Source organism: Camelus dromedarius, chromosome 1, assembly GCF_036321535.1.
Source record: "Camelus dromedarius isolate mCamDro1 chromosome 1, mCamDro1.pat, whole genome shotgun sequence".
NCBI classification, from domain to species: domain Eukaryota; kingdom Metazoa; phylum Chordata; class Mammalia; order Artiodactyla; family Camelidae; genus Camelus; species Camelus dromedarius.
The window spans coordinates 121,278,224-121,306,063 of NC_087436.1; the positions used below are offsets into that span (position 1 = coordinate 121,278,224).

The 27,840-nt window shown below is 52.7% G+C and overlaps 1 protein-coding gene and 1 non-coding gene across 4 annotated transcripts in view; both read right to left on the bottom strand.

Moving 5' to 3' along the window:
- RGS12 (regulator of G protein signaling 12) overlaps window positions 1-27,511 on the bottom strand; it is a 105,978-nt gene extending 78,467 nt beyond the window's left edge. For all 3 annotated transcript variants that reach the window (XM_064488536.1, XM_064488533.1, XM_064488541.1), the window contains exon 1: window positions 27,435-27,511. The gene's annotated coding sequence lies outside the window, so the exon portion shown is untranslated. The remainder of the gene's footprint in view (window positions 1-27,434) is intronic.
- On the bottom strand, window positions 3,391-3,497 carry LOC116149117 (U6 spliceosomal RNA). Its single transcript, XR_004132727.1, has one exon. It is a non-coding gene; the product is annotated as a U6 spliceosomal RNA (small nuclear RNA).
- Window positions 27,512-27,840: the final 329 nt, after the last annotated feature.

Here is a 27,840-nt window from a genome sequence, read left to right on the forward strand (position 1 = left end):
TAGCTTCATTGTTTTACATGCTGCTGTCCAGTTTTCCCAGCACCATTTGCTGAAGAGACTGTCTTTATTCCATTGTATATTCTTGTCTCCTTTGTTGAAGATTATTGACCAAAAGTTTGTGGGTTCATTTCTGGGCTCTCTATTCTGTTCCATTGGTCCATATGTCTGTTTTTGTACCAGTACTATGCTGTCTTGATGACTGTAGCTCTGTAGTATTGCTGAAGTCTGGGAGAGTCATTCCTCCAGCCTCTTTCTTTCTCTTCAGTAATGCTTTGGCAATTCTAGGTCTTTTCTGGTTCCATATAAATTTTATTAGGATTTGTTCTAGTTCTGTAAAATATGTCCTGGGTAATTTGATAGGGATTGCATTAAATCTGCAGATTGCCTTGGGCAGTGTGACCATTTTAACAATATTGATTCTTCCAATCCAGGAGCATGGGATATCTTTCCATTTTTTAAAGTCTTCTTTACTTTCCTTCATCAATGGTTTATAGTTTTCTATGTGTAATTCTTTCACCTCCTTGGTTAGATTGACTCCTAGGTATTTTATTACTTTGGGTGCTATTTTAAAGGGGATTGTTTCTTTACTTTCTTTTTCTGTTGATTCACCGTTAGTGTAAAGAAATGCAACTGATTTTTGAACGTTAATCTTGTAACCTGCTACCTTGCTGAATTCTTCAATCAGCTCTAGTAGGTTTTGTGTGGACCTTTTAGGGTTTTCTATATATGGTAACACGTCGTCAGCATATAGTGACACTTTTACCTCTTCTTTTCCAATTTGGATCCTTTTATTTCTCTCTCTTGCCTGATTGCTGTGGCTAGGACTTCCAGGACTATGTTGAATAGGAGTGGTGATAGTGGGAAGCCTTGTCTTGTCCCAGATTTTAGTGAGAAGCTTTTGAGTGTTTCACCGTTGAGTACTATGCTGGCTGTAGGTTTGTCATATATAGCTTTTATTATGTTGAGATATGTTCCCTCTATACCCACTTTGGCGAGAGTTTTTATCATAAATGGGTGTTGAATTTTATCAAAAGCTTTTTCTGCATCGATTGAGATGATCATGTGGTTTTTGTCCTTTCTCTTGTTGATGTGATGTATTACATTGATTGATTTGCGTGTGTTGAACCACCCTTGTGTCCTTGGGATGAATCCCACTTGGTCATGATGTATAATCTTTTTTATGTGCTGTTGGGTTCTATTTGCTAATATTTTGTTGAGGATTTTCGCGTCTATGTTCATCAGTGATATTGGTCTGTAATTCTCTTTTTTGGTAGTGTCTTTGCCTGGTTTTGCTATCAGGGTCATGGTGGCTTATAGAATGAGTTTGGGAGTATTCCTTCCTTTTCAATCTTCTGGAAGAGTTTGAGAAGGACTGGTATGAGTTCTTCTTTGTATGTTTGGTAGAATTCCCCGGTGAAGCCGTCCGGCCCTGGACTTTAATTTGTAGGGAGGTTTTTTATTGCTAATTCGATTTCATTTCCAGTGATCAGTTTGTTCAAGTGGTCAGTTTCTTCTTGGTTCAGTCCTGGTGGACTGTATGTTTCCAGAAACTTGTCCATCTCCTCTAGGTTATCCAGTTTGGTTCCATACAGTTTTTCATAATATTCTCTTATGATATTCTGTATTTCTATGTTATTTGTTGTAATTTCTCCATTTTCCTTTCTTATTTTTCTTATTTGTGCTCTCTCTTTTTTCTTCTTTGTGGGTTTGGCCAGAGGTTTGTCAATTTTATTTTTCAAAAAACCAGCTTTTGGTTTGATTGATTTTTTTATTGTTTTTTAATCTCTATTTTATTTATTTCCTCCCTGATCTTTATTATTTCCTTCTTTCTGCTGCCTTTTTGGGTTTTTTTTTTCCTTCTTTTTCTAATTCTTTTGGCTGGTGGGTTAAATTGTTTATTTGAGATTGTTCTTATTTTTTGAGGAAGGCCTGTATCGCTGTAAACTTCCCTCTTAGCACTGCCTTTGTTGTGTCCCATAAATTTTGCGTGGTTGTGTTTTCATTTCCATTTGTCTCAAGGTGTTTTTTAGTTTCAACTTTGATTTCATCATCGACCCACTGGTTTTTTAATAGCATGTTGTTTAATCTCCATGCTTTCCTTTTTTTCTCCTTTGTTTCTCTGTAGTTGATTTCCAGTGTATGTTTTTAAAATAACTGTTTCAAAGTTCTCAGGATACATTCTCATGTCTTGGAATAAAGTTTCCAGTAACAGAAGCATAATTCAAAGTAATTTACATAAATGCACCAAAAAAGCGAAAGAACTAAAGAAAATGGAAAGTATATCATTAGATGACGCCAGGGGCAGCTTCAAGGATGATGGAGACGCTATCACATGGGATGCATGTTTAAGTAAAGTTACTTTATGATACATCAAAGTGAAAAAAAGAACAATACCTAAACTACCACATTACTTCATATTTGAGTACTGTGACTGGAGTTTAACTACTTGATGTTCACCATTAAAAGTAAGTATGTTAATTATCGTAGTTCACAGAGAAAAAAATGGGACAAGGAATATATATATATTCATGTATAATTGAGAAATTGTGCTCTACACTGGAATTTGACACAACATTGTAAAATTATTACAAATCAATAACAAAAATGTTAAAAAAAAAAAAAGTGAGTATGTTAAAGTCGCCATGAACTGTGTCTCAGGTCTTCTCACGGAATCTTCTCAAGGAGCACGAGCTGAACAATGGCCCCAAAGACACCACGTCCTAATCCCCGGAACCTGCGCTGTCACCTCACGGGCCAAGGGGACTGCAGATGTGATGGAGTGCGGGTCCTGAGGTGGGAGGGCATCCCAGGTTTTCCAGACAGGCCCCACGTGACCACCAGGCCCTCGCCAGAGGGAGGCAGGAGGGCGGGAGGCAGAGAGAGGACGTGAAGACAGAAGCAGAGATCAGAGCAAGGGGCCTGGAAGGTGGAGGAAACGTGTTCTCCCGGGGGCGCCAGGAGGGACCAGCCTTGCCCTGAGCTGGACATCTGCCAGCAAGACTGAGTGTGGGCTCTGGCCCCAGACTGTGAGGGCATACACTTGAGTTGAGTCGCTGAGTTTGTGGTAATTGTTTCAGCGACCACTGCAAACTCTCACAAGGGGAATCGCCATCCCAGTGGGGAGAGGGGAATGCCGTGAAAGCACAAACTAACCCCTGAAAAATGCTCACGGCACTTCCTGGCTCCCGGCAGACACGGCACATCAAAGCTGCTGCTGCTCCTGACATCACTGTAAGTATCAGTTGTCACCGTCGACTCTCTCAGGATGGGTTGGCGAGGCCCTGCTGGTGCCCCCAGGAACAGCACCCCCTGGCTTTCTCTTCCAAACAGTACTAGACGCTGCCTCTACGAAAGAAATGATTTCCCAGTTTTATATGCAGAATTTTTTTTTTAAATATGGAACGCTTCAAGAATTTGCATGTCATCTTTGCGCAGGGGCTATGCTTATCTTCTCTGTACCGTTCCAATTTTAGTATATGTGCTGTTGAAGCGAGCACTACTGTATGCAGAATTATTTTGTAATCCATCTGACCACCATGGAGTCACAACACTGTGGGACATGCTGTTCACGACAGTCTTGTATGTAGTTTACCCAGATATTCCTAGTAGGCTCTCATTGTCGTGTTCTTCTAATGACTGAAAATAGGTTCTAATTCTTATCAGTGATATCTTAATACCTATAACCACATTTTGTAAATTCAGCCTACAGATTAACTTTTCCTTAAACTGAACTGATTCATAGTAAAGCTGGTGGAACAGATAGTGAAATTCAGAAGAAACCATGGGCCCTAGTTTCCAAACTCAACCAGCGCTTTGGCCACCTGGGCTGCGAAAACACCAGCCCCTGGTCCCACCCCTGCACACAGAGACCCCGGCTCAGAAGTTCTGGACAGAGGCCACGGAGCTGCCTGCTTGGACCAAGCCCCACCTCACCCAACACCATCCATGTGATGCTGACATGGCGTGGGCGACAGCATCTGGCACACCCAGACTTGAGATCACCTGCTCCAGGCTTAGTCTGTGTGTCCCCAAATTCATGCTGAAATGCTGGCCCAATGTGACGCATTTGGAAGTGGGGCCTTCGGGAGAGATTAAGTTTGGTGAGGTCATGAGGGTGGAGCCCTCACAAAGGACTGGTGCTCTTGTGAAACAGGAGAAACAGGAGAAGAGACAGGCCCCCTGCTGTCCGCTGTCCGCCGTCCGCCATGTGAAGTGGTTCTTCACCAGACACTAGTCTGCCAGCACCTCAATTTCGGACTTCCAGCCTCAGAACCCTGAGAAATACACGTCTGTCATTTAAGCCCCCCGTCTGTCTGCGGTGTTCTGTCACGGCAGCCAGAGTGGACGAAGACATCATCTAATTAGCCAGCCTCCTGGTTCTGCCGAAGAGGCAGCCAGGTGGGAAAGAAGTGCTTCATCCAAGAGGCAGCGCCCTGCTGGCGCAGTCAGTCAGGGCACAGGGCCTCCCCTCGCCAGCCCGCCCACCCGCCACTACCGCGGCCACTCGTCCTTCCAACCAACGGGATCTAGAGACAAACGTCAGGCGCCTCCTCCTTCCTGAGGCTCAAGTCTGGTATGAAATGAGTCTCGTTCCGATGAGTTTCTCTGCCCATTCCCACTTACTGAGTGCCCACCCCGGGCCGGGCAGCCTGCAGACATGGAAGCTAATGGGGTCCCAGCCCCGAGCAACCCGTGGTCCCCAAATGGGGAGACGCAAGAAGACCCAACAGCCATCACTCCAGAGCAGGCGAGCACCAGCCCAGCGGGGGCCCAGGGCCCTGCCGGCAGACGAGCCAAGAAAGCCATTCCGAAGAGGGCAAGAGCGAGGGTCTCGGCCCGCACCTCAGTCCCTGCCGCCCAGCATTTTGTGAGGATGGCACCGGGGTCCCCATGACTGTGCCACAAAGGCTACAGATGTTCATGGTGCCACAGGCCCCGAGCTGAGCCAGGGACCAGAGCGGCAAAGCACAGCCACGACGGCGCGCGGGAACGCGCAGGGAGGAGACGCCGGGGGCGGCGAGGGGCAGCACCCCGGCGCGCGGAGGAGAAGCGGGAGCTCGGGCGCAGGGCGAGGCAGCGACGGGGCAGCCGCCGGGGGCGCTGCGGGGTCCCCGGCGCGGGCCGCGGCTGTCCCCGCGACTCCACGCACATTCACTAGTGTGTCCACGGAAGCGTCACTACGAGGCAGGCACGATGACTATGCCCGCTTTGCAGAGGAGCAAGTGGAGGCACAGACGTTAAGGGACCGGCCCGCAGCTGCACGGCTACAGCGAACCCGCGTCGGAGGCGGCCCCGGCCCCGGCCCCGGCCGCCCCGGGCTTCCTCTGCCCCGCCCGGAGCGCCTCTGAGAGGAGGCCGCGCGGCGGCGGGAGCCGCCCGCCCGCAGGCTCCTGCTCCGCAGACCCAGCCCCAAAGCCGCCACATCCCTGCAGCCACTCCGCCCGCCGCCAGGCTGCCCTCCTCCTGACACCGCCTGGGAGCGCACCCGGAAGGCCCGCAGGGCCCCCACCCGACGCCCGGGGCGGCACGCTGGCTGTCCCCGAGTCCCAGCCGCCCCGCCCCTCCGGCCTCTTCCAGCAGCCCCCTCCCGCCCCCCAAGGAGCTCTCCAGGTCAATGGCCACCCTCCCTGCCCTGCCCCAACCTCTACCGACCCAGGGCCTGTCCTCCCCAGCACAGCAGCGGCCCCAGCCGCCAAGGAGGATGCACCGGCAGACTCCGCTCTCAAGGCCACTTCCGGGCCATACAATGCCACCAACGCCTTCGCCACACTTTCATCCTGAGAGGGCCCCCTTTCCACTGCCTGCCCCCTGACCCACCACCCACTGATGTCAGGGAGACCCTTCAGTTGTTCATTGGTGTCACCAGGCACCAACTGTGTGTGGGACCGGGTCGGGAATGGGTGACCTCATGAACGAACCATCCCTTCCTGCGAAGACCTCTCTGCAGGTGACAAGGACCAGGGGCTACCAATGGCAGCAGCTTCCTTAGAGGGTCCACACACCTGCAGCCACTCAGGCCACATGGCCTGGAGCAGCTCCCAAGGGACCCCCCCCCCCACCCCTGGGCACAGCACACCCAGCAGGGACCCTCCAGGGTGGCGGCCCACCCGCTGCACTCACAGGTTAGTTCTGTCAGCTCTCTGTGCCTGTCCTTTCCCCCCAGGACCATTTCCTCTCTGAATTCAACACCCAACGTGGGTGACCCCGTGGCCTGACCACGGGCTGAACCCATTTCCCACGCTCTCGGCCACCCGTTACCTCACTGCACGTCAACAGCCAAACATACCTTTGCGAGAAGCACCCCTCCTCCTCTTCCCAGGCCCCGATGTCCACCTAAGCCCACCCATCCTTCCAGGTGCCAGGCAGCACCTCGCTCACCCCCGACCCCGCCGACATCACCCATGGCTCTGCTTCCCCTCCCAGGCCATACCCCTCACTCACCTTACCGTCCTTCTGTCCCTGGACACCCTCCATCCACCTGGCCATCCCCTCCCCAGCCCTCTCCATCCCTCCGCCCCCCACCCCAAAGGCCTTATCGTCCTCACTTCAGCAGCCCATCTTGTGGTCACGCGTGTCCAGCCTGCTCCTCGCCAGCCACCGTCCCTGCTCCCTGGGGCCCACCCTCGGGCCTGCCCCATCAGTCATTCTGTTCCTCCCTCACCCAGCCACTCCCTCCACCCTGACCCCCGACCCCTGACCCCCGACCCCCACGCGGCCTCCAATCCCCTGGGCACCAGCCCACGTGCTCCACACCCTCTCGGGAGGGACAGCCCGTACAGGAACTGACACGGCTTTCTCCACAGGACATGCGGCAGGGCCCTCTCCAAAGTCACACCACACAAGCCCCCCCAGCCTTCCAAACCCTGTCCTGTCTCCCCTCCCATCTCCCCTCCCAGCCTTCCTTTACAGAGAAGACAGTCACACCTCGCAGGCCCTCCCTGGCCTCCCTGACGTCCAGGACATCCTCGTCCTCCAGCAGGCCAGCTTCTCTGCCTGGGCCCCCCCACGCCATCCATCCCCACCACCTCGGGGAGCTGACACCGCCCGCCCAGATCCAGACACACCCAGGCCTAAGTCTGAAAGGAGTAAGGCTCCCGCCCTCCCTTGACTCCTGTCACCCGGAGCTACTTCTCCCCCAGCAGCTTCTTAATGGCTTATTCACACGGGAGTCTCACCCTCCCTCCCCAAACTGGCCTCCAAGCACTCCTCACACCAGCCGCCAAGGGCCTCATAAGCTGGGCCTCAGTCCTCACCCCCACTTCCCAGCAGACTCAGCGCGCACGACTCCCCCACCAGCCTCCTCCACTGGCCCCTCAGCATGGGGTCCCCAAGCTCTCTCCCCTCCCTCTCCCGAAATCAAACCCACCCCCAGGCGGGGTCACCTCTCCTGCAAGCTCAGGGTGGGGGGGTGCCTCAAACTCTGACACGCTTTGACCAACAGTCAAAACAAAACCTCCTCCCCAAAGCCACCCTCCCTCGGCAACCGGCCCACCGCCTCCCCACCTGCACGGGTAGGGCCAACACAGGTGAGGGCTTCCTAGAGAGAACCGCAAAGCCCGATCAGGACATGCAGAGATTCAAAACGGTGCAGCCTCAGTTGCACCTTGAAACTATTCCAAAAAAACTGCAGAGGAAGGAACACTTCCAAACTCATTCTATGAGGCCAGCATCACCCTGGTACCAAAACCAGACGACACCACAAAAAAAGAAATTGTGGCCAATATCACTGATTAACATAGATGCAAAAATCCTCAACAAAATATGCGCAAACCAAATCCAACACTACATTAAAAGGATCATACACCATGGTCAAGAGGGATTTATCCCAGGTACACAAGGATTTTTCAGTATCCACAAATCAATTAATGTGATACAGCACATTAACAAACTGAAGAATAAAAATCATATGATCATCTCAACAGATGCAGAAAAAGCTTTTGACAAAATTCAACATCCATTTATAATAGAGGGAAATTCCTCAACATAATAAAAGCAATATATGACAAACCCACAGCTAACATCATACTCAACAGTGAAATGCTGAAAGCATTGCCTCTAAGATCAGGAATAAGACCAGGACGTCCACTCTCAGGGGTTTTACTCATCATAGTATTGGAAGTCCTAGCCACAGCCATCAGACAAGAAAAAGAGGTTGAAGCAATCCAAACTGGAAGAAGTAAACTGTCACTGCTTGTGGATGACATGATACTATACATAGAACATCCAAAAGATGCCACCAGAAAACTACTGGAGCTCATCAATGAATTCAATAGAGTTGCCGGATACAAAATTAATACACAGAAATCTGCTGCATGTCTATACACTAACAACAAACTATCAGAAAGAGAAATTAAGGAAACAATCCCATTTACCATCACATCAAAAAGAATAAAATACCTCAGAATACATCTACCTAAGGAAGTAAAAGACCTGTCCTCAGAAAACTTTAAGACACTGATGAAAGAAATTGCAGGTGACACAGACGGAAAGATGTACCATGTTCCTGGACTGAAAGAACTAATACCATTAAAATGACCATACTACCCAATACAAGGGACAGATTTGATGCATCCCTATTAAAATATCAATGGCATTTGTCACAGAACTAAAACAAGTAAGTTTAAAATTTGTATGAAACACAAAAGACAAACAGTTACAACAGTCTTGAGAAAGAAGAATAGAGCCACAAAAGTCACACTCCCTGACCTCAGACTATACGACAAAGCTACAGTAATCAAAACAGTGTGGTACGACACAAAGCAGACACAGAGGTCAGTGGAACAGAATAGAGAGCTCAGAGATAAACCCAGCTATTTATGGTCAATTAATCTATGACAAAGGAGGCAAGAACACACAATGGAGAAAAGACAGTCTCTTCACTAAGTGGTGCTGTGAAAACTGGACAGCTACCTGTGAAAGAATGAAATTAGAACATTCTCTAACACCATATACAAAAATAAATTCAAAGTGGATTAAAAACCTAAATGTAAGACAGGAAACCATAAAACTCCTAGAGGAAAATATAGGCAGAACACTCTGACATAAATTGAAGCAATATCTTTTTGGATCTGTCTCCTGACACAAAGGAAATAAAAGCAAAAATAAACACATAGGACCTAAGAAAACTTAAAAGCTTTTGCACAGCAAAGGAACACACTGACAAAATGAAAAGGTAACCTACTGAATGAAAGAAAGTATTTGCAAATGATATGACTGATAAGGGGTTAATACCCAAAATATATAAACAGCTCATACAACTCAACATCAAAAAAATAAACAACCAGATTAAAAACTGGGTGGAAGACGTAAACAGACATTTTCCCAGAGAAGACATACAGATGCCAACAGCCACATGAAAAGATGCTCAACATCACTAATCATCAGGGAAATGCAAATCAAAACCACAACTAGGTATCACCTCACACCTGTCAGAATGGCCATCATCAAAAAGAACACAAATAACAAATGTTGGCAAGGATGTGGAGAAAAGGGAAGCCTCATACACTCCTGGCACTGCTGGTGGGAAGGTAAATTAACACAGCCACTGTGGAAAATGGTATGGAGGTTTCTCCAAAAACTGAAAGTAAAACTACCAAATGACCCAGCAATTCCACTCCTGGCTATACATCTGAAGAAGACAAAAACACTAATTCAAAAAGATGCATGTACCCAAATGTTCACAGCAGCACTATTTACAGTTGCCAGGATGTGGAAGCAATCTAAATGTCCATCAACAGATGAACGGATAAAGAAGATGTGGTCCAGACATACAATGGAATACTACTCAGCCATAAAAAAGAATAAAATTTTGCCATTTGCAACAACATGAATGAACTTGGAGGGTATTATGCTAAGTGAAACAAGTCAGAGAAAGACAAATTCTGTATGTTATCACTTATATGTGGAATCTAAAAAATACAACAACCTAGTGAATATAACAAAAAAGAAGCAGACTCACTGATACAGAAAACAAACTAGTGGTTCCCAGTGGGGAGAGGGGAGGGGGAGGGGCAATGTAGGGGGAGCAGATTGAGGTATAAACTGTTATGTACAAAATATGCTACAAGAATATATTGTACAACACTAGGAATATAGTCAATATTTTATAGCTGTAAATGGAGTGTAACTTTTAAAAACTGTAAATCACTCTATTATACACCTGTAACATATAATATTCTACATCAACTATACGTCAATTAAATAAATAAATCAATAAAAGAAACATTTGCCCTGAAAAACAAAACAAAACAAGAAGCCGCAGCCTCAGAAAAGGTTATCACAAACAAGGAATAATCATGCAAACAGAGCCTGCAAAACCCCACAAGCAACCCAGGCTGGAGAACAGTCCAGGGCAGCTTTCATGGCAGAGCAGAAGGACCAGGAGATGCAGTACCACAGAAAAGCTGAAAGACCTAGAGGATGGGCCCAGGGGCTATGGAGGCGAGGAAAGCACATGGATAAGTTCAGTGAAAAGTCTCTCTGTTCATCAGTCACGGCAAAGGGCAGCAGGGAAGGGTTTCCCCAGATGTGGAGGATGTATTTGGGGTTGGATGACTTAAATTATAGATTATGTGTAAAACAAAATTCTCTTTGGAGAACCTTGGAGGTGGTTGAAATTGAAGCCAGATTTTAGCATTTGAAGGGATATTTGGCCTCACTTGACTTCAAAAAAAAAAATCTGGGAAAGGAGAGAAAGAAACTGGAAGAAGGAGCAGAGGGATCCTGCAGCAGCTAAAACAAAGGGGAGACTCCCCGGCCCCACCCCCACAACCCAGGGAGCAGGGGCCACTGCGCTCAGGCCCCACAGAGAAAAGCACAGAGGTTTCATCACAAGTCCCAAGCCACCAGCTATGACAAATCTCAGGGAATGGTTTGCAACAAGGCTACTTCTGTGGGAGCCACTGGTTACCACAGTGCCAGGGGACACAGTTCCAGCAATGGGTGGATGGGTGGAGGGATGGGAGATCGGGGAGGGAGAGATGGATGGATGGGGGAGAGATGGATGGGGGATGGAGGGATGGGGTGGGGAATGGGGTGGGGGTGGGGCGTAGAGGGATGGGGATGGAGGGATGGGGGAAGAAGGGAAGGATGGATAGGAGATGGATGGTTGGAAGGAAGGTGAAAGGATGGATGGATGGATGGGTGGGCAGGTGGGTATAGGATGGGGGGTGGATGAATAAATGGACAGAGGGAGGGATGGATGGAAGGATGGGGGATCAATGGGGGGATGGAGGAGTTGGGATAGGGGCAGGTGGGTGGATGGATTGACTGAATTCATTAGTGGTGGCCAATGTTTGCTCAATAACACCTGGTTGCCTACTTGGTCCAAAAATTTAGGGACAAATTCCCAGAGCTCTAGAAAGACAAAAACCTTTCAACTCAAAGGGCCCACCAAGACCTAAGCAGGGTAAGTGATAAAGGCCCACCCCACTTTCAGAGGGCAGGCCCGCTGCAGCAGGCAGCGGGCGGCGGGGACCCGGCCGGGATCTCCGCGTGCAGCCGGCGGCCCGGGCGCCCGCGCGCGGGAGCCGCCCTGCACCCCCAGACCCGCGGAGCTCTACGGGTGCGGGCGGCAGGACAAGCAGCAGGGCAGCCTGCCGCTTCGGCGTGACCGCCAACCACACGGCGCGGGGGCGCCGGGCCGGCCTGTGTCTGCCCTGCCCCTGCGCTGCCCGCCAGGATGAACCGGGGGCCCCTCAGCCAGCCCCGCTGGGCGGCCTCCTCCAGCGTGGTGCCCTTTCGCACAAACGAGGCGGCCTCCTGTGCAGCGCGGGGCTGCCTCGGGCGGCTGGGCCCGGCCCCCTTCTCAAAGGACTGCTGTCAGACGGCGCCTTCCGCGTGCAGAATTGCACACGCTCCCCCAAGCCCCAGAGGCTCCGCCGGCACAAGGGAGCGAGCTGCTGTCTGTCCACGTCCACCCCACAAACACCTAGCAGGGCCTCTCTGGGCAGGAGCTGTTCCAGGAAGAGACAACGCAGCCTGTCCTGGGGGACCCGTCTTGGGGGGCCTGTCCGGGGGGAGCCCACCTCCCGGGGGGGGGCCTGTCCCGGGGAAGCCCACCTCCTGGTTGCACACCAACAGCTGAGACACGGCACAGCAGAAAATACCAGGCGGGGCCTTCCAGAGCGGCCCAGCCCTGCCACTCATGTGACCTTGGCCAGGTGACAACCTTATCCCTGTACAACAGAGACCCCAGAACCCCTTTCCTGGAGGCAGACAGCGGCCAGGCTTGCCCACCTCTTCTGTCATCTGAGAAGCCACAGGGCCTGGTGGACCACAGAAGCCCCACGTGGTTCCCAGAGAGCAGGAACGTGCTGGGTTGGACACCTGGGCCCTACACCCCCCTCGTCCACACCCTCTGCTTTGGAACATCCCGTGGGGACCACCCGCTCTCCGCCGGGCCCATCACCGGTGCAGAGGGCAGGCGGCGGGCAGGTGCAGCGGGAGGACGTGTTCCGCAGGCCCCTGCAGGGCCAACACACGTCCCGGACGTGGTCTCCGCTGTCTCCTCATGTTAGATTTAACTACGTTAGTCCGCAGTACCTAAATTTTCTAAGAAGAACAGATAGGAATTTTTGTAACAACAGCAACAAAAAAAAAGTGAACTGAAGAGGGCGCGGAGTTTTGTCCAGAGGCCCTCACTTTCACAAACACCTAATTCCTAGTTGTGCAAAACTGAAGGCGGCCTTCTCTCCCTAGACCCACATCAATCCTGCCCCATTGCCGGCTCAAAGGGGACAAGTAGGCGGAGACCGGCGCCCTGTGGAGTCTGTCTGTTCTGTTCTGGGGTCTCAGGAGACCCTGTCGAGCTGGAATGGGGGTGGACAAGGGTGTGAAGCCTGAGCAAGACTCCCTGCCCTGGTGGCAGGAAAGCAGGTCCAAAAGCAGGGCCACGGTGGCAGGGGGGCACCTGGTGGTGCATGGCCACCATCACAGGTACTGGTGCCCACCCCACCCCCACATCCAACATCAACCATCTGGAGCAGCACCAGCTCAGAAAGGACAGGGCAGGAGCGAAAGGAACCAAACATTAGAAAATTGGTGAAAATCCACTTTGGCACGTTTCTGAGGTCCCTAAAGTGAAGCCAGAACCCCACCCTCCTTCCCTAGCCCCAAACTCCATCAGCCCATCACTCTCTAACCCAGCCCAACTCCTCCAAGGACAGCTGTCAGCCCAACCGCCCGGATAACCAGGTACGACACGCAGCGTTCCCGCCCACCAAAGTCCCTGCAAACATCCCAGCCCGCAGGGAAGCAGGGCGCCATGGTGGCCAGAGTCAGGCGGCCAGAACCACGCGCCGCACCCCGCTCAGGTCACCTGCCTGTCCCAAGTGTGTGACATGTACCCTGAGGACTGGTCTTGAGGTTCAAATGCCAGAGCGGATGGACACATTTCTGTTCAAGGAAGGAAACGAGCACCAGGAGTCTTTAGACCGCAAGGCCAGGAAGTTGTTGAGTGTGTGGCATCATGTGTTTACAAACAATGCAGTACAGAGAGCCCCGAAACTAAAATCCAGTCACACTAACTGGATCTGGATGGCAGAGCCGAGGGGAGACCCTGATGTGCCGTGAGTCTGACCTCCCGGTGACCCTCTCTCCACCCCTCGCGCATTCCTCCCGTGGCTGAGCTGCTCCCCCAAGGCAGCTCGCCAGCATCCATCTCCTCTGCACACCTCCACACCTCCCCTGACCTTGTCTTCCTTGTCTCACCTCCTGCCACCTGACTCCCCTGAGCAACTGACCACCCACATGGACCCTAATGTTCCCAAAGCCAACTCCTCACCTTACCATCCACATCTGTGCAGGGCAAAGTCCTAGGGCACGTGATGCCAGTGGAAGGCGCTACGGATGAGTGATGGTATAAGGGATGGACAGAGCCCCTAAAAGAGACTAAGGGGCCTCACAAACCTCATTGAATGACTGGACCTGCGGGGCATTCACAGGTGCTGTCCCTCACCCTTCAGGAGCCCAGGGTAGAGAAAGGCTTATCTCAAAGCAATTTGAGGGATGGCTCTTGTCTGATGGGGTGAAGACCAACGAGATTCACAGGAAACCCACAAAGTTTTCAAGAAAACTGTATCAGTGGAAACACTGCCAGCTTGAACTTGAAAGGGTCAAAGGCAATACAAAATGAAAATTGGGCACTGGATCCCCAAAATTCTCTGGCAGGAAGCAGGCTGAGAAAACGATTCAGCTGCAAACATGTGCCATCTTCATGGAAAGTGAAAGGAGAGAGGGATCAGTACAGAAGGCAGAGTGAGAGCCACTAGCCCAAATCTCCAGACCCAGTCAAGGAATTCCCAACACTTGCCAGGCTGGATCAAAGGGCTGCTATGCATCTGTGCCTCCTGAGGCCTCCTATCTTCCCTCGTTTTGAGGAGTGTCTACCGTGGTTATCCTGTGTCTGTCCCAACACTGAACTTTTGTTGTGGGTGGAGAGGCTGGTCTCCAGCTCAGGTCCGCAGACGGAGAGGAAGCTCACTCCTGGAGCTGTACTCGAGGAGCCACAACCGGGGACTCTCATCCGCACCAGGAGCTGATTCAGATGGTGGAGTTCTGGACTCCGAGCTGATGCCGTCCTGGAAGGCTCTTGCTGGGGAGTGTGTTTGTATCAGGGAGGGACATGGATCACTGGGGCTGGGGGCTGGACAGTGACAAGCAGCCTCTGAGATGAACCCAACGATCCCACCTCCTAGCCACCCCAGCCTCGGCAGCGCCCTCCTTGCACACAGGCTGGACCTAGTGCCTCACTTCAAACAGAATATGGCAAAAGTGACGCAGTGTCACTCCCAAGACAGGCTTCCCAAAGACAGCGGGCTGGTCCTGCTCACCATCTCCCTCACTCGTTCTCAGGGAAGCCAGCAGCCAGGCTGTGAACTGCCCAGAGAAGCCACCCACGTGACAAAGAACAATGCTGTAGGCCGACGGCCAGCTAGGCTGTGCGGCCTGCCAACAGTCACATTACTGACCTTGGAAGTAAGTCTTCTGAGGCCACCAGCTACCCCGAGGGAGCTTGGGAGTGGATCCTCACCCACTGTAGCCAGGCCAACTCCTTGATCACAACCCTGTGTGAGACTGGGAACAGAGAACCCAGCTAAGCCACACCCACACTCCTGACCACAGGAACTATGAGACAGAAAACACCTGTTGTCTGCAGAGGTGTTCTGTTACACGGCAGCAATAACTAATGCACCATATGATGCAAAATATGAATGTTATCTTTGGTTTGCTACCACTCCCGCTAGAAATACACACAGAACAGTCACATACTGATTTCTAAGCAGCAATGCATGATTAAGTATTTTTGAAAGTCTTCCCTCAAAGCTAATCTGGGGTGAAGTGACTAAGGAAACCACGCTGCATAAGCCAGAGGTAAACTGACCAGGAAAGGGAAAAACCAGCTGATAAAAGTGATGACCCCTGACAATGCCTGGTGGTGCCACGTGTTTACAGGGACAGAGGACCACTGGGTGACTCCCTGGTCAGTCAAGATCTCCAAGCTAAATATAATAATCCCATTTTACAAATGAGGAAACCGAGGCTCAGACATCTTGCCTACAATCATGACTGAAGACAGATTTAGGCTTCAAGCCCAAGGCTGACTAGTTTCAGTTTGGGCGCTCACCCACACCCTCGGCTGCCTCTCTTTTTACTATTAGCATGTGAGCAAATGCCTGAATAGAAACCGAGCTCCCTGGAAGTATTTGGGCTAGCAAAAATTATCTACCTGGTTCTCAAAGAGTCTGTCTCAATTCCTCAGTGGCTTCACCTCCCAAATTTGAACATTCATCTAAGTTTAGGAAGCAGCCACTAAATTCTTAGTATACATGGTGATGTATACACTAGCACACATCAGTATTCATGTGCACATTAGTATCCATGAATCATTTATAATAGGCCAAACAGAAGAATACAGCATGTAAAATGTTCCAGTTCAGCATTTTGTTATTATGCAGTTTTTTACATGGGTTTTTTTTAAGTGTCAATTTTTAAGGTTTGAACACTTTAAGCCCAACGAAACCAAAGGGCCAGGCTGCAGGGACACGCATCAGGTGCCTCGGTCCTGGTCTCCAGGGGTGCGTCCCTTTCTGCTCCCAAGTCGGCCTCAGGAAGAGTCAGGTCACTGCCAAGCAGCCACCAGCGGCAGGGGCGGAGACAAGAATTCACTGAGCAGTAAGGCAGCCCTGGACTTGGGAAAGACGGCAGCTATGAATAACGAGGAAAACGGAGAAAAAAGTAAGAAAGAGAGAAGAAAGGAAAGACTGGCAGTGTTAAAAATGCTTAAACACATCAGGAAAAGGTACACACAATTATTATTCACAGTCTAATACTGTTAAAAAGAGATGGAATTCCGAAAATAATATAAAGTTGAAGAAATACAGCTCTGCTAATGTCACACTTACCACATAAAGAGAGGTTAAACACTAGCTTTAGACTCCGCCAGCTCCGGCTTCCTGTACGAGGGCCCGCCTCGGGCGTTCTGCACAGCACTGAGCTCTCTCTGGGACGGGCAGAGGCCAGGCCCGACGAGGACAAGTGCAGCGGAGGGACAGGGCTGTCCCCGAGGAAGGGAGAGCCCGGGCCCCGCGAGCGCCCAGGTGCTCGGAACCGGAGGCCGCAGAAACAGGACACCCGCTGCGTGAATATTGCATCGCCGCCCTGCGGCCCCGCCCGCGCCAGCTCTCAGCCAGCACGGTCCTTTTTTCACAGGGTAAACGTAGTCTAGGTTTTGCAGAAAAGATACTCTTTTAAATTACAAAGGTCCATTTTACTGGTTCAAGAACATTCGCGTATTGCACCTTCCTGAGTGGTTCTAGTCCTCCGCGCTGTGAAGTTCACGCCACAAGGAAGCGGCGTGACAGCCCGCGAAGGGAAGCAAAGGTGCGGGAGCGCGCGCGGGGCCCTGGGCAAGTGAAGCCAGCACCACCGCGCGGGTTCGGTTCCCACAGGCACGCAGGGGCGCAGGAGGCACACAAGACACCTGTGTGGTCCCCAGGCATCCCTGCCCACAAAAGCCGTCCACAAAGCGCACATGGGGCCGGCCACTGGCTGAGCCAGGGACCCTCTCTGCCACGCCGCGCCACCCTCCAGCGCGCCGGGCGGGACACAGGTTCTTGGCTAGGTGCATTTTGAAGTAACTGCTTTTATTCACATCACAATAAGGTCACTTTGTACACAAGAAGGAACTTAAGAAAGGTCTCAGTTAAGGAAAGAAGCAGCTCGGAAGGCAGCCAGACATCCAGGTGGGAGACGGTGGTGGTGGTCCCAGCAAAGATAGGGGGTGGGAGACTAGGGGTGGAGCTGGGGGGCACCGCTCCTTCTGCTCCACCTGCTGGCTGCACCCTACCCCGAAGTGTGCACATGTGCGCACACGCACGCACGCACACACACGCACACGCACACGACCCTGCTCAAACCCAGGACGCAGGATCCAGCCTACCCTCTCAGACCTCTGCCGGAGTTCCAGACCAAACCTCAGTCCCCACCTTGAGCAGGTCCATCTCACTGCCTCGTGACCTTTCCACTCACTCACTCACTCACTCACTCATTCATTCAGCAGCTGCCCAGTGGCCTCTATGGCAGCGTCATACTACAAACAGGTGACCAGTGATGGCCCTGCCCTCCAAGGGCCAGCCTCCCCGGGGGACAAAGCAGATCAACGGGCTGCCACCACCACACATGGAGGTCAGGGGTACACACCGGGATGGGGGGCACACTGGGGTGCACCCATAGTCCTGACTTCACTTAAAAAACTGCCCTTCCCTGAACATACCCACTCCCCCTCCCTCTGCCACTCCTTGGCTCAGCTGGTCCCCACCTCCTCCCTGAGACCCCAACTAACTCCCCCGACCGCCACCAACCCACCAGCTACCCAGCAGCCCCATGGACCCCACAGTCGGGAGCGTCTGCTGGGCACTTATCAGCACCTCGCCTCCGAGTCGGTGCAGCAGGCACACCCCGGGCATCAGTGCCCACAGGGCCGTGGGCACATGGGGGTCAGGGCGGGGCACAGGCTGGAGGGGCAGTGGTGAGTTGGGAGAAGTGGAGCCCTGCAGTCACGGCAGCGGCAGGGACATCAAAGCTCGGGGTCAACTGCCACTAGGGCTGGACAGCCGGAGGCCGTGAGCTCCAGAAATCCTCACCATGCAGAAGTACCACATCGACCAGAGACTCAGACACGGGCCAGAAGTCCCGCCTTGCTCCCCCCGGGCCCTGCAGTCAGGTCTGAGTCTTGCGGTGGTGGGGAGGCCAGACCGGGTGCCGATCTACCTGGCAGCTGGTGGGCAGACCCCTTGGCTGACTCTGGGCACCAGTCTGGCCATGACTGTGTTTTGGGACAAGTAAACAGGCCACGCTGAAGCTGCAATGTTTCAGGGTATTTTTGGTTCCAGAAACAAATCCTAGTTCACTATCTTGAACCATGGGAAGGCTGAGCCACCTCAGCTTTCCCTCCCCGTTCTTATCTGACTTTCCCTTCTTATCTCCACTTGATGTTTATTTCTGTTTGTGGTTTTCACACCTGGGCAAAGTGGGACTATAAATAAAGTTGCTGGATTTAGCAAATAAAAATAAAGGACACTCAGTTAAATTTGAATTTCACATAAAAGATGAATAATTTTTTATTATAACTATGTTCCAAACACTGCAAAGTCTCCCCTGCTGGAGCCCGGCTGTCCCCTGTCCCCGCCCCTCCCCACAGGCCCGGGAGGAGGCACAGTCAAGCCCTCTGTCCACCTGCCTGGCTGACCCCCAGTCTCACTCCAGCCCCGCCAAGCCACCACTGGGCTCCAAATGCCCAGGAAAGACTGAGAACCATTTTCCTCCTCATCAAATGGGTCTTGTTCCAGGCCTCCCACACAGGCCTCCCCGCCCACGTGCAAGGCCAGTCATCCTCTGCGGGATGCGGGGGAAAGAGGCAGCCTGCCGCACTGTCCCACTTCCGGTCTCTGCACTGGGGCTGGCGGGACTCCGTCTGCTCTCCATGTCTCTCAGTCACTCTCAGGGGGACAGGGCACCTGCCTCAGCAGGCACAGTGTGAGGGTGAGCTTCGAGCCCCACCTGCACACAGGACAGAGCAGACACCATCTGGGAGCAATGGAGGACAGGCGGCTGGAGGAGGCCCCTCTCGTGACCCCACATGGCTCCTCATCTTCCAGGTCCAGGCAGGGTGGCCCCAGAGACATCAGGTCCTAGTCCCCAGAACCTGGAAATGTGACCCTATTTGGAAAAAGGGTCTTTGCAGATGGATTAAGTTAAGGCTTCCAAGATGAGACGAAGGTACTGGGTCAGCCAGTGGGAGGGTGGGGGTGGGGGTGGGGGCGGAGACGGGGTCCTTCCACGGGGGACGCAGACGGAAGCCCAGACACTGGGGCGGCCATGTGAAGACCGAGGGAGAGACCAGAGCGAAGCAGCCACAGGCAGTCACCCGAGCTGGAAGAGGTGGGAAGGGCCCTCCCCGGAGCCTCCAGAGTGAGCCTGGCCCTGGGACACGCTGCTCTAGATGTCTGTCTCCAGAATGGGGGGAATAAACTCCTACCATTTAAGCCACCCCATTGGTGGTGCTTTGTCACAAGAGCCACAGGAGACTGCACCAGGTGGGCCCAGGGAGCCCTTCTCAGCGGCCCCGCTGCCCATCCCTCCGGGCTGGACTCCAGGCATCCGGGGGTGGGGGCTTTGGTGGGAGGGGCGGTCTGGGGACCCGATTCTGCCCATGTGCTCCAGGTAATGTGTCCCAGGCTCTATGGGGCTGCAGCCAGGAGCGCCAGAGCCCCAGCCTGGCCCGCAGTAGGGGCGTGGCACAGATGTGCCAGCGGGCCCACACCCACTCACAGCAGCCACGCTGCGGCATGGAGAGGTCCTAGTGCCAGGCAGTCCCCACCGCCTGACACACCCTATCCTGGCTCAACCTCACAGCAGCTCTTTATTAACCCCATTTTATAGATAAACGGGCACAGAACAGCAGCCTGCCCGAGGTCGAGCTAGACACCAGGGTGGGCAGAGAGCATGGGATCTAGGGGTCTGTGCGTGTGCCCTGCAGCCCCCAGCCAGACCCCTGCCCCGAGCAGACCAGCACCAGCCAGCACCGCAACCCACCCTCATCCCCGGGTGGCTCACATCAGCGGGAGGCAGTGAGGAATGCTCACCTTCACTGCCACCTCGGTCCCCACACTCCTGTACACGTCTAAGAAAAGGCACCTTAGAAAATCCAGCCCAGGGCTCCATCCTATACAGCATTTGCTAAGGAAAAGCTTTCCTTTAGGCTCGAGTGGCTCACTCCCCAGCTCCTCCATTCTCTAGATAAGAAAGAAGCAAACCCCAGAGACCACGCCTGCCCACTGCCGGCAGGGCCGCAAGCAGAGGGCGGCGCCTCGGGGATCCTCCTGTGCTGCTGAGTCAAGGCCCAGCCAGGCACAGAAATACAAAAACCAACTATCTGAAGGTACTGGAGAGGTATGAAAGCAGGCAGAAACTGGAGGAGAGTCATTCTCCAAAAGAAGAGGCTGCACTGGGTAAGATGTGTGTTTGAACACGTCTGGAGCCCAGGAGGAAAGCCGCAGTCCTCCAGATTCAAGTCAAAGAATGGAGTCTGGGCATGGCAGGCGGCTGGAAAGAGAGGGGGACATCGCCACATCTCAGGCAGGAGGTGGCTGGGGACACAGGAAGCCCTCAAATCTGTTCGTAAACTCTGCCTGGGCCCCCGACCAGCCCCTGAATGACCCACGCACAAGGAGACTCCAAGGAGCAGAGGAGGCAGCCATACACCAAGCACACCAGGCAGAGGTCACAGCAGAGAGTTCAGTTTGAGTCCAGACAAATTAACTCCCAGAACAAACTCAACACTCTTCAGAGGCCCTACAACGGGTCACCCACAACGTCCAGCACACAATCAAATATGAGCAGAGGGTCAAAGAAACAGAAAGGTGACCTACGGTCAAGAGACAAAGAAGCTAGTAGGAACTGATCCCGAGATAAAACGGGAGCTGAAGTTAGCAGGCAGGAGCTTTAAAGCAGGTGACATAGAATGTTCAAGGGTTTAACAGAACATACAATCACAATAAGCAGATGGCACATCCCAGTAGAGAAATGGAAACTATAAACAAGAAGGGGAAATTCTAGAAATAAGAACTATAGTAACTAAAATTTTAAAACCCAATGAAATGGGCTAAATAGCAGACTGGAGATGGAAAAAAGGGTGAGTTAACTTGCAGATAAATAGAAATTATCCAATACAAAAAAGACACAAAAATATTTTTAAATTCGGACAGGGCCTGAATGAGGGACAATAGCAAACACCAGCCACAAATGCAAGAGTAGCACCAAAAGGAGAAGAGAACAAACGGGGCAGAAAAAAATATTTGAATAAACAATGGCCGAATTTTTCCCAAATTTGGTGAAGAATTAAGAAACTTATTTATCCAAGATGCTCAGCAAACCCTGAGCAGGACAAATACAGAGCAAGCCCTGCTAAGGACATCAAAGTCCAAGTGCTGAACGTCAAAGGCAAAGCCAAGTGTGGAGCCACCACGGGACTCACGGGGACAAGGCAGGGGCAGTGGGGGCCGACTCCTCACCACACACAATGGCGCCAGAAGAGGGAGTGAAGCAGGTGGAGGGCTGGGGCAGAGAAACTGGACTTCTCAGCCAAGAAGATCCTTCAAAACTGAAGGGAAATAAAGACATTTCAGACACAGGAAAACTGGAAGAATTCGTCACTAACAGGCAAGAAATCGAAAGGACACGCTTCAGGCTAAAGATAAGTGGTACAGGTGGAAACTCCAATCTGCAGGAGGGAATGGCGCGCAGCAGGACCAGCGAGCGCACGAGTGAGTGATTCAAAAGATTATTTTCCTTCTCTTAGTGTATTTCAAATACATACGGATTTTTAAAGCAAAAATTCTAACAGCATGGTGTACGGTTTATAGCATATGCAGATGCAATATGAATGACAACAAGTAGTTCCCAGAGGGGGAAAATGGAACTTCTATTACCATCACAAAATTCTTACATTTTATGCAAAGCGTTATAAAATTCACTCTAAACAGACTGCAATAAGTTGAGATACATATTTGAGACTACTAAAAGAATGCAAAGAAGTACAGCCAAAAAGCCAAAAGAGGAATTAAGGTAGAATACTAGAATATTTGTGTGTGTGTTTATTACGGATACACACACCTCTGTTACACACATACATCAACATAAACACGTACACACATTTGTGTGGACACACATGCATGCGTACATTCAAATAACCCAAAACAAGACAGGAAAGGAAAAGCAGCAACAACAGCAACAAAACAGGACAAGCAGAACACAACCCGGAGGCCCAGCTCAGCCCTGTGAGCACTCATGTGAGAGAGCGGAGCGCCCGCGGCAGGCGCGGGAGGCGGGGGGGTGGGGGTGGGGGGCGCGTGGACAGTCGTCCCAGGCGAGTGGTGTGCACGTGGGGTTCACTTATTCTTCTGCTTACTCTAGCTCTTCAAACGTTTGCCGATCATTATAAACACTCTTTAAAAACTGGTATCGAGTGTTCCAAATATTAGTTACGCTGAACCCGTCCAAGCTGCTTCGGAAAAGTTGGTGTTTATTATTTATTTGTTGACTAATAGAAGTCTTCAATTAGGGGAAAATGTAACCACTAGAAATGTAAGTGAACAAAACACACTCAAAAGTAGAAACTATCAGATGGGCTTTATGAGATGTTAACTCTGAGTGTAAGACACAAACAGGCTGAGAGTAAAAGGACGCACAGAGCAAACGGCAGACACGAGAAGCTTGCAGGGGCTTCGAGACAAACCGTCCACTCATCACGAAGACGAACGATCCCAAGAATGCACAAGCCCAGTGCCAGGGCTGCAAACGCGTAAAGCAAAGCCTGAAAGGACTGAAGGCAGAAATGAACGATCCCGGCAGTGTTGGAGACGTTAACATCTTTCTCAGCAACCATTCGAATGACCAGAATCCCTAACCTCGAAAAATCAGTAATAATGGAGATCTGAACAATATACAGTGTTCCTTCTGGATGCCAGGAACAATTTTAGGTGTTTGAATTCGGCCACAAATAATATTGAGGAAGAAAATCCTTGGTCTCATGGAGCACAGAGTCTACAAAAAAATAGAGGGAAAAAGGGAAGACAAGACAGAATAAAAACTCAAATATCCTTAATTATTATCTTCTAAGAGATAAGACCTTGCATCTCTAAATAAAGAATGAGATGTTATTTTTAAAAAAACAGGAAAGAAAAATCAAAATAAAAAAGAACGCTTGAGAAATAAAAAGGATGATGGAAATGAAACAAGTAACAGAAGGGACAGTTAGTGAGAAGACAATGCAAATCACTCTCCTGAGACCAGAGTGAACATCAAAGATCAACAAGAGGAGAAGGTCGGGCTCAGAGGTCAGCCCAGGAGCTCCGACCTCCAAATAAAAGGGGTTCCAGAAAGAGAGGACAGAAAACTGAAAGAAAGAAAATTAAGAATAATACACAAGTCAGGTCTCAGGCTGAAGGGGCCACAGCACCCAGCACAGGGATGGGAACACGCGTCATCAACTGATGGTTCAGAATGTGGGGCACAGGAGATTGCCGCGTGAGCCCCCAGGGCCAGATCACATGGGCACCTGGAACCACAGAGGCACCAATGTCCCCCCGGGGCCAGAAACGACATACCAGGAAGCAACATCTCCAAAATTCTGAGAAAATACTTTTCAGTAGAATTCTATACCCAGCTAAACTAAAAGTTAACTGAAGGGTAAAATAAAGATATTTTCAAAATCAAGGGCAAAAGAAAGATTTACTGAATGTTTCTTAGTTATTACGAGTGTGCACTTCAGCAAAATAAGGCGTGAGCCCACACAGAGAGGAGAGGGTCCAGGGCGCAAGGACACGTGGGCGCAAGTGCGCCGGTCTCACTGGGACCAGACGGACTGGGGCAGGAAGCAGGACGCTAGGAGCAAAGTCTCCTGGCAACAAGGGCCATCACGGGAGAGGTATGGCGGGAAGTATGCTGGAGGCGAGGAAAGGAGTTTGACACCGGAGTGACAGGGCTAGGTGAGAAAGGAGTTGTGCTCCAGGGTACCACGTGGTTCAGTAACAAAAAGGCCAACAATGGACTCTGGTTTAACCAAAAGAAGGTGATGCGATTAAGTCAGGAAGTGGAGGGAGACGAGGCAGCGGTGCAGCAGAGAGGGGAGCTAGTGCCTCCCTGCACCTCGGAGAGAATTCAAACACACAGATTTAAAACAGCAGCTTAAACAGCAGTAAATGCCGGAGAAAGCAGGGTGCCTGGGATGCCTGCCTCTGGGAGATGGGGACCAGCAGGACAGGACAATGCCTGCCGCCTGGGGCTTCAATCAGCAGGTCTGGCTCTTCCTCTGGTGTCCTGGAAGGATGGCCAAGACCTCTGCTAAGGGATGAAAATAAGATGTAGCAAAAGATACACAGGCAGCGTGGTGGGTGCAAAACGGAAGCCGAGGGAGGACACGCGTCGGGATTTCCGACCACCAGGCTGAGGACGGCTCGGCCGCCGGAGGGGAAAGAGGGAGAAAGCAGAAGGGATCGTGAAGCCCCTGAAAACCGCAGGGAAACCAGTGTCTGTGTTAAAGTGTCTGTGCGCGTGGGTCGAGTCTACTGCTGAGGACTAACTACAGCTTTCATCAGATGGCCCAGGGAGCTGGTGACCACCACCCCAAGAAGTGAAAACGAGTGATCTGCCCAACTTGAGCCCCTGGAAAGCCTCAGGTTCTCTCCCGGGACAGCCGCAGCCTCTCCTCCGGGGCACAGCAGGGAAAAACACGTGGCCCTTCTGGACACTGGAGTGGCAGCCGCCCCTTGGACAGACCAGCCAGCCTCGAGAAAGGTAGAGACGGCTGCTCCCCAGCACAGAACAGGAGGGACCACAGTCCTCTCAGAAAGTCTGGGCACTGTGGTGGGTGGAAGGTGGTCCCCAGTGGCATCTGGGCCTAGGCCCTGGCATTGTGAATGTCACCGTAGAGGCAACAGGGACTTTGCAGGTGGGTTACATTAAGGATCCTGAGGTTAGGCAGGTGGACCCCACGTGCGGTCACATGTGCCCTAGTCGGAGGGATGCAGAGGTGGGTTTGAGGACAGGATACAAGGACGGAAGCCAGGGCAACGCGATGCGGGGCCGCAGGCCAAGGACTGAGGATGGACGGCCTCCAAAAGCCGGAAGTACTTTCAGCCTCCAGAACTGGGAGGGAATACATTTCTGTTGTTTAAGCCACCAAGTTAGTGGTAATTTGTTACAGCGGCCACAGGAAACTCGAACAAGGGCTAATAAGAAGGTAAAATGTTTATGGGAATTCCACCAAATTCAAAGAACATGTAAAGCACTCTGGCTTCTCTGGGTTTTGTGTACTTGCTGCAGTATGTGTTAAGCCTTAACAATGGTTTTCCCTTCACCCTGACTATTTCACTGGGCCCGTTTCAGACAAAGATAAATGTCAAATGACAATATAATCAGAAAGTGAATGTGCTATCACCTCTGCGGTGGGAGGTTCTGCTGTGGGAGGCGCCGGCAGGCGACACCGGACTGCTCCTTTGACTCCGGGCAGGCAGCCTTGACCGCCCTCACCTCCCACACCTCCTGTGCCCCAGCCAGGCCCGCTGGGACCGCCATCTCCTCCGCCTGGACCACATTGGTCCTGGCCTCCTAGCCCTGCAGCTGCTCCTCTGCCTAACCAGTGGCCCCTTCCTTCTAAAGAGAGGAAAGGAGGCCTGTCCTTGACCCTGGGCCCAACAGGACCACTCTGTGCCTCCCTCTGACCTCTTGAATCTCCCGGGACACTGCCACCCCATGCCCTCCCACAGATCAGCTCCACACGTTCAGCCCTCTTCCTTGACCTCAGCGATGGGCTGTCCCCTGAGGAGTGTCCCTGAGGCCCAGGTCTAGGCCGGGCACCTAGTACCTGTAATCTCTAGGCCTCCAAGACACTGGTAAGGAGGCATTTTTATGAAACCCCACATTGACAATTACATTTCTAAAGTAAAACTTGAAATACATCCTCTCTTATTCATCACCCTCTCCCCACTGCTTGTTTAGGCTCCTATCTCAGACCAGGGTGGGAGCCCTCTAACCCTCCTCTCCAGGGAAGAGCCCCCTTCTCTGCAGGCCTCACTGTCCCCACCTGCAGGTCCCACGGCCTTACAAGTACCCTTCCCGTCACAGAACCTGTGACCACGAAAGTAACAGACACTGACCACAGAGATCCACTCACAACCTGAGCAGCCCCACAGGCAGGTCCCGTTACAAACCCGACCACCAGTGGGGAAACAGGCACAGAGAGGGCGCTCGCCTGCCCAAGGTCTCTGTCTACACCCCACAGCTCTAGGGCCTTTTTGGGCCACAGTCTATACCCCACAACTCTGGACCACTGTCTCTACATCCAACAACTCGGGACCACTCTGTCTACACCCCACGACCCTGGACCACTGTGTCTACATCCAACAACTCGGGACCACTCTGTCTACACCCCACGACCCTGGACCACTGTGTCTACATCCAACAACTCGGGACCACTCTGTCTACACCCCACGACCCTGGACCACTGTGTCTACATCCAACAACTCGGGACCACTCTGTCTACACCCCACGACCCTGGACCACTGTGTCTACATCCAACAACTCGGGACCACTCTGTCTACACCCCACGACCCTGGACCACTGTGTCTACATCCAACAACTCGGGACCACTCTGTCTACACCCCACGACCCTGGACCACTGTGTCTACATCCAACAACTCGGGACCACTCTGTCTACACCCCACGACCCTGGACCACTGTGTCTACATCCAACAACTCGGGACCACTCCGTCTACACCCCACAATTCTGGACCACTGTGTCTACATCCCACAACTCGGGACCACTCTATCTACAACCACAACTCTGGGGCCTCGCTGTCTCACCTAAGCACCCCTGAGCCACAGCACAGAGCTTGGAACGGGAAGCCGACAGGGCACTGCACCGGCGTTGCTGCAGTTCATCTCCAGAGTAGGGGTCTCTGGAGACGGCCTCTGGCCAAACAATGCGGCCGCCCAGTCGGAAGGACAGGAAACTGGGAGCCCGTGCAGACTCGGGCCTTGGGGCGCACGGGCTCGGCCGACGTCCGAGCGAACGCGGTGGGCACAGCAGGCCCGCGCTCTCGGCCCGGACGACCGCCCGACCCCGGCCCGGCCCCGGGCCCTCCTGTCCCGCCAAGGACCAAGGCGGCGGCCCCACCACCGGGCCCGGAGTCGGGCCCGGGAACAAAAGGAGGGCCGCGGCGGCCCGCGGCCCCTACAAGCCGGACCCTGAGGGGCCGGCCGCCCCCAGCAGCCCTCCGCTCCGCTGGGCGGGGCGGGCCGCGGAGGGCGCGAGCGCGCGCCCAGAGAAGAAAGAAAGCGGAGGCGGGGCGGCCAGCGCCCGGCCCGCAACCTACCGGCCGCTCGCTCTCCGGCCGCGATCCGCTCCGCCCTCGCGCCCAACGGTCGCCGCCGCCGTCGCCCGGGACCGAGGGGCGGGGCCTGTGTGGGCGGGGCCTGGGGGCGGGGTCTGTTGGGCGGTACCACTGAGTGGGCGTGGCCGAGTGTGGGGCCTCCGACAGGGCAGGGCCGGCTGGAGGGCGGGGACGGAGAGGGGCGGAGCCAACGAGGGGCGGGACCGTGGAAGGGGAGGTACCTCTCTGGAGGGCGGGGTCTGATAGGGGCAGAGCCTATGGGGGCGGGGTCTGAAAAGAGGCGGAACCCTTGGGAGGGCGGGCCGTGGGACTTTCAGGAGAGAGGTGGGGCGGAGTCGTGGCCTCCGAGGTATTGGGCGGCTCTCAGGATGGGCCGGAGTGCGTGGTC